Source organism: Salmo salar, chromosome ssa15 (assembly GCF_905237065.1).
Source record: "Salmo salar chromosome ssa15, Ssal_v3.1, whole genome shotgun sequence".
NCBI lineage: Eukaryota > Metazoa > Chordata > Actinopteri > Salmoniformes > Salmonidae > Salmo > Salmo salar.
Window position 1 is genome coordinate 64,931,041 of NC_059456.1, and position 11,272 is coordinate 64,942,312.

At 41.8% G+C, this 11,272-nt stretch overlaps 1 pseudogene across 1 annotated transcript; it reads right to left on the minus strand.

Moving 5' to 3' along the window:
- Positions 1–280: 280 nt before the first annotated feature.
- LOC106571919 (mitochondrial ribosome-associated GTPase 2-like) lies at positions 281–7,145 on the minus strand (annotated as a pseudogene). Its single transcript, XR_006759245.1, has 10 exons — positions 7,134–7,145; positions 6,126–6,274; positions 5,968–6,007; positions 5,562–5,780; positions 5,257–5,394; positions 2,017–2,096; positions 1,648–1,771; positions 1,345–1,494; positions 968–1,128; positions 281–710 (listed from the first exon to the last, which is right to left on the minus strand). The product of XR_006759245.1 is annotated as a mitochondrial ribosome-associated GTPase 2-like (transcript).
- Between the last annotated feature and the right edge of the window lie 4,127 nt (positions 7,146–11,272).

Genomic DNA, 11,272 nt, shown 5'->3' on the forward strand with positions numbered 1-11,272 from the left:
TGTGGCCGGATGCCAAACAGTTGCCAAACCAAGCGGTGATGCACCCGGTCAAGATGCTCTCAATGGTGCAGCTGTAGCCATTTTTGAGGATTTGAGGGCCTATGCCATGCCAAATGTGTGTGGACCATGATAGTTCCTTAGTGATGTGGACTCCAACGAACTTGAAGCCCTCAACCTGTTCCACAACAGCTCCATCTATATACATGGGGGCGCGCTTGGATTACCAGTGAAAGCTTGGGTTGAAAGTTTTGCGCTGAAGTCTGGTTGATTAATTTGTGTGTATTGGTGTTGGCTTTGAATGTATATTCTATATGTGTTTATTGGTATCTAGGTAAAGGTAATTGTTTTACATTCATTTAGTTTTACTTATGTAGTAATGCAGAGTTCTGTGGTATATTTTCATGCATCTCAATTCACGGTTTCAATGAAACAAACATATTTTCTAAATATAAGTTTACTGTGATTTAATGTTCAATTCCTAACCATCCCAACTTATCAGCAGCATCAACAATAGCAAAACATAGGGACAAGTGTGTGTGTGTACGTGGAAGTGTGTGCAGGCGTTCATGCATGGGCATGTGTGTTGTGCATTCACCTGGGAAAGTAGCCAGCGTGCAGGAGCCATTGGTAGGCAGAGAGAGTACTGGGTGTGATCTCCTGTTCCAACTGGAAGCCTTTCTGTGGGTAGTCACGGATCCTCTCTAGAACACCTGGAATACACAAACACAAAGTTTACACCTCACACATAGCATCATACTAATGTCTGTTATTCCTACATTGCGTTAATTGAAATGGTTGGCAATGGAAAAATACTGACTTTCAGAATATTTGATTCTGAATGCATTCATACACTCCTGCACTAGAAAGATGAGGCTTGCTGACCTGTGAATAATTATAGACATATTTATCTTACATGGTCTAAAGTTCTATCGAAAACACACAAGTCTTGATATTATGGACAGAGTACCTAGCATGTAAGTGCTGTGAAGTGGGGGTAGGCAGAGATTCCCATCTGGGGGGAGGTGACGATGGCATGCGTGTGTTCCCCCTGGTCATGCCACTGGTGCAGAAAGATAGCAAAAACCCTGCGCTCCATAAAGGGCTGCTGGACCAGGATCACCCTGTGGGCTGGGATAGACACATGACAAACACAATCACTAATGGGTAAATGACAAAAATACACATAGGCCTTCTGTATAAGCATAACAACACAATCCCGGCTTGGCTAAAAATGTGTTTCAGTGATTCAGTTGTGCTCCTCTGCACCTTAGTTGTAGAATAATGCCACACCAATAACATTGTTTTTTTTCTCCATCGGTGTGTCTGTAATGAGGAGAGTCTCACCTGGGATGTTATTCTCCTTGAGGAGCCTGTAGAAGCGGATGTTCTCTCCAGTGTTGGTGGCCTCTGTCTCCAGCAGTATGTTCCTCCTGGGCACTCCCATCCTCAGAGCAACATCCAAGAACACGTCAGCTTCTGGCCTCGTCCACACACCTGGAACACACAACACACACACTAGAGACATTGGATAGTAACATACAAACACGGTATGTGTGCGTTGATGCGTGTGTGTGTTTTCTTGCATGGGCAGAAAGAGGGACAGAGAAAGACATAAATAGCGGGAAAGATGCCCAGTGTCTTGCTGACCTGCAGTCTGGTTGCCTAAGTAACCAGTGAAAAGCAGCCAAGGAGCCAATCCTTCCAGGAAGAGATCAGCTGACCTCTCTGCCACACGCACATCATGGCAACCCAGGCCTATTATGACATCACTCTGAGAGAACATACATAACAAACAAAACCCCGAGAGAAAATCTATGAGTATGAAATGGAATATGACATCATGGTAAGAGAGGATAGTTCATTATGATGTTATTTTGGGTGAAGCCAGACGAGCTAATCATGACTTCCCAAAAGAGTGTAGCATTACACTACTTAAAATTCAGTTTCAATCCCATTTGAAATGTATCCTGTCAAAATGTATCTTATGTGTATATACAGTCAGATATGAAGGCTTACCTTTTCCAGAGATTGGTGCAGACAAAGGTAGTCCCACAGAACTCTGGCCCACTTATTGTCCATTACTCTCACATGCTGCCCTGTAGGAGAACACACACACTTCAAAAGCAGAACCAAATCAAATAACCAAAACGAAAATGATGACACTGAATTAATCAGTAACAATACTTATTCACAGGTCAACAATGTCCTCATTAAATACACGTGTGGAGAGGAAGCACCCTGCTTCACCTCAGGCGAGCACAAACAGAGCTATAATGGTCCACTCCGTTGACACAGCAGCAGCATCTAGACAATAACAGCACCCTGAGGGCAGGTGACGTTGGTCATCCTTTAAAGACAGCAGTAGCAGTGGCCAGGCTCAACATGCTACACTCCACCAGTGTTCAACTCATTCATACACATAACATCATTCAGAAGCAGTTAACATTGACATTCTATTTCTCGTCTGTCCCAAGGATAAAAGCTTGGCAAACCCCAGCGGCTCTCTCTCCCAACGTTCTCTCTTTTCCTGCTAACCTGCTTTTCAAGATTTTTCCTGCTAACCTGCTTGCACCCTCACTCTGGTTTAGATTGGGTGTTGTTTTGTTTTGGTCCCGAACTGGACCCAACCCCATCCACAACATAATAAGACAGATGGTTACTTAATGCAAAAAAAACAAAAGTAGAGTGGTTAGTCGGGCATATAACGCAAAAGTCTAGCAACCCAAAGGTTGTGAGTTGGAATCTCATCAACTTTAACATTTAAGCTAATTAGCAAGTTTTCAACTACCGTAAATTCCGGACTATAAGCCGCAACTTTTTTCCCAGGCTTTGAACCTCGCGGCTTATATATGGATTTTTTCCGCTTTCAATTTTTTTTTCTCCTAAAAAACACATTCTGTGACGTGCTCAATTTTTTGGCGGCATGAAGCTTTCATTAGACCAATGAAATTGCCGAACGGGTTACGGTCAAACAACTTTTTTGTTTACTGTTTAGATTAAATCGAGCGCTCTCAAACTTCCCATCATTCTGATTACGGTAGTCATTTTGTCACCCTCATCATGGCAAAGACGGAGAAATGCATATGATGCAGCTTTCAAGTTGAAGGCGATTGATCTGGCTGTTGGAAAAGGAAATAGAGCTGCTGCACGGGAGCTTGGTCTTAATGAGTCGATGATAAGACGTTGGAAACAGTAGCGTGAGGAATTGACTCAGTGCAAAAAGACAATTAAAGTTTAGGACAAATTTTTTATTTTTTGTTACAAGCCGTGTTTCGTTAAAGCCTATTTATTTTTGTTACAACCGTGTTTCATTAAAGCCTATTTATTTTTGTTACAAGCCGTGTTTCGTTAAAGCCTATTTATTTTTGTTACAAGCCGTGTTTCGTTAAAGCCTGTGTAAAGTTCATTTGTTTCAATGGACCGGTAGGCACCTGCGGCTTATAGACATGTGCGGCTTATTTATGTTCAAAATAATATCTTTTTTTAAATTCAGTGGGTGCGGCTTATATTCAGGTGCACTTAATAGTCCGGAAATTACGGTACTAACTACATTTTAGCTACTTTGCAACTACTTAGCATGTTAGCTAACCATTCCCCTAACCCTTTTAGCTAACCTTTCCCCTAGCCCTTAACCTAACACCTAAACTTAACCATAGCTTCACTGACGTTTGCCACCTCCATAGGATTCCTTAAAATACCATACCTTTCGCCAATTGGTACCATATTGTACGTTTTACAAATTTGTAACATATAATATGAATTGTAATTCGTAACATATAATACGAAATGGGTCAAGGACATCCACAAATTACTACATACCATATGAAACGTAACGTACTGAATCATACTTAATGGAGTGTCTCGGGTTTACATACATAATAATACGAAATGCTCTAAGACCGGGTTGAGTTTCTGTCATATTGCTTTCATCTGCCCAGTTCTATTCGATCAATGGAGGGGAGTAAACGAGGACAGAGGGAAGGAAAACGTTTTGTGGCATGAAACGCAGCCATGGTGTTCCAGCCCTGACTGCTCATCTAACTGCCTGACCTGACCCTGCTCGCTCTCACTGCCCTCTGGAAGTCCAGTCAGCAGCAGCACACAGTAAACATCCGCTACTGTGTGTGACCCATGGTGTGACCACGGGCACAGAGGTCAAAAGTCAGCCCAAACACACTGTTGTTGTTTTGTACCAAGAAATACATAGATAAATCCTTTAGCGAGGGTGACAGACGTGTTACTGAGAATTCCTGAGATTCCTGCTCTGAAAATGTTGTTAAAATAGAAGTTGATAGCTGAGACCAAATGTCTAATGGCAGATGCTAAGTGGAATCCTTGGGACGACCTTACCCTACCCTTACCTTAACCATTTTAAATGTTATCTTCAACGGGGACACGTCAGTTAGACGTCCCAAGGATTCCACTTAAGACTTGTCCAGTGTTTAACACGTACCAGTACTTGCATTTTTGATTAGAGTGTGTTTCTAGACATCCTAAAGGTTAAATGTGTGATGTTGATATTATAAGGGAAAACCCTGAACAAGTAAATTTGACATCACAATATCTGATGACATCATCGCTGACCCCTGTACAGTTGTGATAAGTATGAGTATAGTGCATTGTGTAAATAAAACAATGCAGAATCAAGATTAATTAAACACATTCAATCATAAATAAATACCATAGTTCACAGTTATATCAATATTTCTTTAGTCCTATAATATGAACAAACTACATTTGGTAGGTGCTAAACAGTGAGGAAAAGGAAAAGGCATGGACGTCTTTCACTCCTTTTCCCTGGCAGACCTACAATCCTACAACCTGTCCCTGGGTCTGCAGGTAGACATCATACAGCTCCCTGAGGTGGATTATCAGCTCCTCTGTGTTCTGGCCTGTGAGGGCCTTTGGGCCATGTGGCCCGAGGGCGTCCATTTTCCCCCGAGCCCCAAGCAGGTCCATTTTGTTGGCCACGACAACGTGGGGCCAGTGGGAGAGTCCGGCTCGTACTGGTCCAGCTCGAAACGCAGGTGCTGGAGCTGGGTCCAGGGTTCAGGGGAGGACAGGTCCAGGACAAAGAGCAGGAAGCAACAGCACTCAACGTGGCGCAGGAAGGAGATCCCCAGGCCTCGGTTCATGGGCCCCATGGATGGTACCAGGGATGTCAGCCACCAGACAATGGGAAAAGGAGGGATGGTAAACTGCATGATCAACCTTTGTGCCCAACATAATATACAACAATAAGACAAACTCCATTACCTGCCACTTGCTCATGGTCCCTGTACTTAACAATGCCGACGTGTGGTTGAGGGTTGTGAAGGGGTAGGTAGCCACAGCAGGCCTGGCATTGGAGATGGTCCATAGAAGAGAAGACTTCCCTGCATTGGGAAACCCAACCTGAAGTGAAAAAACACACACTAACATGTAAATCTAAGAAAATGTTATACATTATTGTGGGATCAAGTAACATCCCATTTATATGTCTACAATATTATTGTAACCAGCCCACATTATCATAACATAGACCTAGTCAGAGGAGAGTGAGCCCCACTCCCATGTCTCACCAGTCCAGCATGGGTCATGGTACACAGCTCCAGCTGGAGGACAACTCTCCTGGCCTCTCTCTCCCGGGGTGGCCATCATTGGGGCACGGTTCTCATTGGACAGGAAGCGCGGTTCCCCTTTCCCCCCGCCCCTCCAAAAACAGCCACGTACTCCTGGCTATGCTGGGAGAGGTCTGCCATAGTCTCCCCCTGCTCCTTCACCACCGTGCCCACTGGCACCTGCATGGTCCCAAAACACCACACACAACATTCAGTTTGGCCTTCACTTTATTTTACAGTCAGCATTATGGTATTTGGTATTTACTTAGTAATTACATCGCACAATTAAAGTAATTAAAATCTATGTTCATACAAGAGCCCCTAATTCAAAGCAATACCCCAGCCGTAGCCATGGGCACTAACTCACAGCGATGTAGGTTGTGCTGGCGTTTCTCCACAACTTTGATCTGAATAGGTAAACAAAAGCTTCTCAGAAGATCAAGACTTTTTAACCAGATTATAAACAATGTATAACCAGGTCGGTTTGAGAATAGTGCAACACTGTTGAGAGTGAGTGTCTCTCACCTACTTTTGATGATGTTCCCACCATCTCCTCCATTCCCTCCGTCCGGTCCACCCCACTCTTTCCGGGGCTCACTATGGAAGGTGCAGGCCCCTTTCCCACCTGCTCCAGCCAGTAGCTTCACATTGCGGTGGTCCACAAAATGGCGAGTCTAAACAGAGTGAGAGCTTAAAGATATCTACCTGCATTCTAAAATCATATCCCACTTGCACACTCTTGAAAACTTAACTAAGCTAATATCATTGTCACATCTTATAGTATAATCAATATTTGCTTATCCTTATTTGAGTCAGTGTTCACTTTGTCAACAATAATAGTGACTCAAATATGAATTACACACCTATTTTTCAGTGGCAATTGACGAGACTATAACTGACTAAATAGACCCAGAAAAATATATATTTCAGTTGACTAAAACGAGACAAGATGAAATTATCTGTGACTAAAATCTCACTACTAAATGGACTGGACAAGAGTTTTTGGAGAGATTGAGAGCTTTGAGTGATAAGCACAATTAATATTGGCAGCACAGAAGCACAGCGCAGTTCTGTTAAGCAGTGTAAAGGACCCGCCACACACAGCCTAGCGTACATCAGCTTGTGAGCTGCGGGGGAGCAAGCGATGAGCGTGAGTGGGCAGACAGGCTGATAGGCTCCGCTCCACCTCCGATCATACACATATTCAACGTAACTAACCAGTCACCACCAGCCTTCTAGTTAGATACCCTTTGCCTGGTTAAGAAACACAAGCTGCTTAACTAAATTAAAAACAATAGCAGCAGCATTAAGTTTAATAGTAAAACAACAGTCAAGCTATGTTTTTCTCTCCCTTGAGTATAGAAATGTTTTTGAATTTGTAGTCTCACTCAACCCTCACACTTTTCCCACTGCATTTCATAGACAGGTTCTGTAATGAACGTACTAGCCAAGTCTCCCTCTTTTCCTCAGAGAAAACGACTTGATACTAGGCATTACCGTTCAAAAGATATTATCCATAATACCAGCACTCACTTTTTTTTCCATCGCGCATTGGTGGGCCGCATTTTACATTCATAAAGCATATCACGGCCCTTGCCAAGAGTGTGCAAAGCTGTCATCAAGGCAAAGGGATGCTATTTGAAGAATCTCAAATATAAAATATATTTTGATTTGTTTGACACTTTTTTGGTTACATGATTCCATATGTGTTATTTCATAATTTTGATGTCTTCACTATTATTCTACAATGTGAAAAATAGTAAAAATCAAGGAAAACCCTTGAATGAGTAGGTGTTCTAAAACTTTTGACCGGTAGTGTATGTTTGTCATATTTCTGCTGTTGGCAAGAGAATTGGATGTTATGCAGAATAATATGTTGGTAGGACAAGTCTATGTATGTTTGTGCACATGGAAGACAGTGATTTATGTTTACTATAGGTTAATGAGGCAATACAAATGTGATGAGACTAAAATGGCCCACTGTTTCTCATTCTGACATTAAATAGACCACATCATTATTCAAATGACAAAAATGCAACTAAGACAATGACATTTTAGTCAAAATGATTAAGACTAGACCAACTTTTTTTAAATAATGCAAAAATGAACACTGATTTGAGTGCATTATGGAACAAGTAAGCCCTGTCCAGAATTCTCCAAAGTGCAGAAAAACGAGCTATCTAGCTATAGTATATTCGGAAAGTATTCAGACCGCATGACTTTTCACATTTTGTTACGTTATAGCCTTATTCTAAAATGAATAAAATAGTTTTTCTCCCCTCATGAATCTACACACAATACCCCATAACGATAAAGCAAAAACAGGTTTTTAGAAATTGTAGCAAACTTAATTTTAAAAAACACCGAAATATGACATTTAAATAATAAAATAAAATGTTAACAATTTTCTACATTACAGAATAGTGAAAATATCAAAACTATGAAATAACACATATGGAATCATGTAGTAACCAAAAATGTGTTAAACAAATCAAAATATTCTTCAAAGTAGCCACCCTTTGCCTTGATGACAGCTTTGCACACTCTTGGCATTCTCTCAACCAGCTTCACCTGGAATGGATTTCAATTAACAGGTGTGCCTTCTTAAAAGTTAATTTGTTGAATTTATTTCCTTCTTAATGCGTTTGAGCCAATCAGGTGTGTTGTGACAAGGTAGATAGCCCTATTTGGTAAAAGACCAAGTCCATATTATGGCAAGAACAACTCAAATAATCTAAGAGAAATGAGTCCATCATTACATGAAGCTCAGTCAAGTGCAAAGTTCCTTCAACTGCAGTCTCAAAAACCATCAAGCGCTATGATGAAACTGGCTCTCACGTGGACCACCACAGGAAAGGAAGACCCAGAGTTAACTCTGCTGCAGAGGACAATTTCATTAGAGTTACCAGCCTCTGATTGCAGCCCAAATAAATGCTTCACAGAGTTCAAGTAACAGATACATCACAACATCAACTGTTCAGAAGAGACTGCATGAAATCAGGCTTTCAATGTCAAATTGCTGCAAAGAAACCACTAGTAAAGGGCACCAATAACAAGAAGAGACTTGCTTGGGCCAAGAAACCAGAGCAATGGAAATTAGACCGGTAGAAATTTGTCCTTTGGTCCAAAGTCCAAATTAGAGATTTTTGGTTCCAACCGCCGTGTCTTTGTAAGACGCAGAGTAGGTAAACGGATGATCTCCACATGTGTTGTCCCCACCATGAAGCATGGAGGAGGAGGTGTGTTTTTTTTGCTGGTGACACCGTCTGTGATTTATTTAGAATTCAAGGCACACTTAACCAGCATGGTTATCACAGCATTCTGCAGCGATACGCCATCCCATCTGGTTTGCACTTAGTGAGATTATCATTTGTTTTTCAACAGGACAATGACCAAACACACCTCCAGGCTGTGTAAGGGCTATTTGACCAATAAGGAGAGTGATGGAGTGCTGCATCAGATGACCTGGCCTCCACAATCCCCCGACCTCTACCCAATTGAAACTCCTGCGTTGTCTTGGCTGTGTGCGCTTAGGGTCGTTGTCCTGTTGGAAGGTGAACCTTCGCCTCAGTCTGAGGTCTTGAGCAGGGTTTCATCAACGATCTCTCTGCACTGAAAAACATCCCCACAGCATGATGCTGCCACCACCATGCTTCCCCATAGGGATGGTGTCAGGTTTCCTCCAGCTTGGCATTCAGGCTAAAGAGTCCAATCTTGGTTTCATCAGACAAGAGAATCTTGTTCCTCATGGTCTGAGAGTCTTTTAGGTGCCTTTTGGCAAACACCAAGTGGGCTGTCTTTTACTGAGGAGTGGCTTCTGTCTGGCCACTCTACCATAAAGGCCTGATTGATGGAGTGCTACAAACATGGTTGTCCTTCTGGAAGGTTCTCCCATCTCCACAGAAGAACTCTGGAGCTCTGTCAGAGTGACCATCGTGTTCGGCCCTTCTCCCCCAAATGCTCAGTTTGGCCGGGCAGCTAGCTCTAGGAAGTATTAGTGGTTCCAAACTTCTTCCATTTTGGAATGATGAAGGCCACTGTGTTCTTGGGGACCTTCAATGCTGCAGCAATGTTTTGGTACCCTTCCCCAGATCTGTGACTTGAGACAATCCTGTCTCAGAGCTCTAAGGACAATTACTTGGACCTCATGGCTTGGTTTTTGCTCTGACATGCACTGTCAACTGTGGGACATTATATAGACAGGTGTGTGACTTTCCCAATCATGTCCAATCAATTTAATTTGGACTGAAATCAAGTTGTACAAACATCTGAAGGTTGATCAATGGTAACAGGATGTACCTGAGCTGAATTTCGAGTCTCATAGCAAAGGGTCTGAATACTTACATAAATAGGGTATTATTTTTTTATTTACAATACATTCGCAAAAATTTCAAAAAAACTGTTGTCATTGGGTATTGGTTGTAGATTGATGAGGAAAATGTTTTATTTAATCAATTTTAGAATAACGCTATAACGTAACAAAATGTGGTCAAGGGGTCTGAATACTTTCGAAAGCACATTACTTGGCAATGTAAACAACCATGTTGTGCAGTGCATGGCTAACTTTTCTTAGTGAGCCGAGGACAGGGGATAACTAATCGAGCTAGTTAGCTTTATCACATTAAAACATACCAGTTTTTTTCTGACAGTTATTTCTTTTGGGGATGTCCTCTAATTGCACAGGACGTGGTGACATTCCTGATTCCAGTTGTTTTCCTCTGTGCTGCCAAGTGGCTTCTGAGCCCTGTCAACCAGCTGCCCTTCACCTCGTTCCTAAAGCAAACGTGGGCAAATATTCGGCTTATCTCTTGGACAAGCCATCTTCGGCTCTGAACCTTTGTCAATATAGTTACCATTGGAAAATAATGAATGTCATGTCAAAGGGAGACAGCCAGAAGTGTCGCCCTGACCTCGTTAGCTAGTTAACAGTAGCGTTACTATAGCAGGATAATGTGTTAGTTAGCTAGCTAACGTAGCTCGCTGACTGTGGTTATGAGCTAACGTTAGCTATACAAGTCACTTTCGACAAGCCTACTAATTAAATCGGCAAAAAAAATGTCCATCTATCTCTAGATATTTTACAAAATCTTGCAATCTAACAACGCTAAACAAACATGTAGCTTTTATATCAATGCTAACTGTTTGGAGCAACAACTTCACTTCAGCAGCATACCGCGAGCTAGCTACGGTAGCTACCGAGGTTCAAAAAGCATATAAAGTCAAAGTTTGGTCGTGTGATGGAACATTGCTTCATACAAGACACAAAACAAGGTGAAAGTAAATTTATTTTACATATTAAACAGTAACAAAAGACGAAGATGAACAATCAATTAAACATTCATATTTGGTTATGCACAAACAAACCCTTTATTCTGTCACGCACACGCAATGTATTGCATTATAAGCAAAGCAGTACATATCCAATTCACAGGAAATTAATACAATGATATATTATGCAGTCTAAAGAAGCCTATGATTGTCACTGTAGAGTTGAGTTAACATACAGTTATTGAGCTGTTTGACAGCCAGGTACCTCAGAAATCCCACTTTATTGGCAACATACAAGTGTAATGAGTTGTGCTGTCCCCTTTTCAGCATTTTATAGTAAAGTTCCAGTCTGACATTACTAGGATTATTACAGGGGATATATGTATACCTATACAACAAACCAA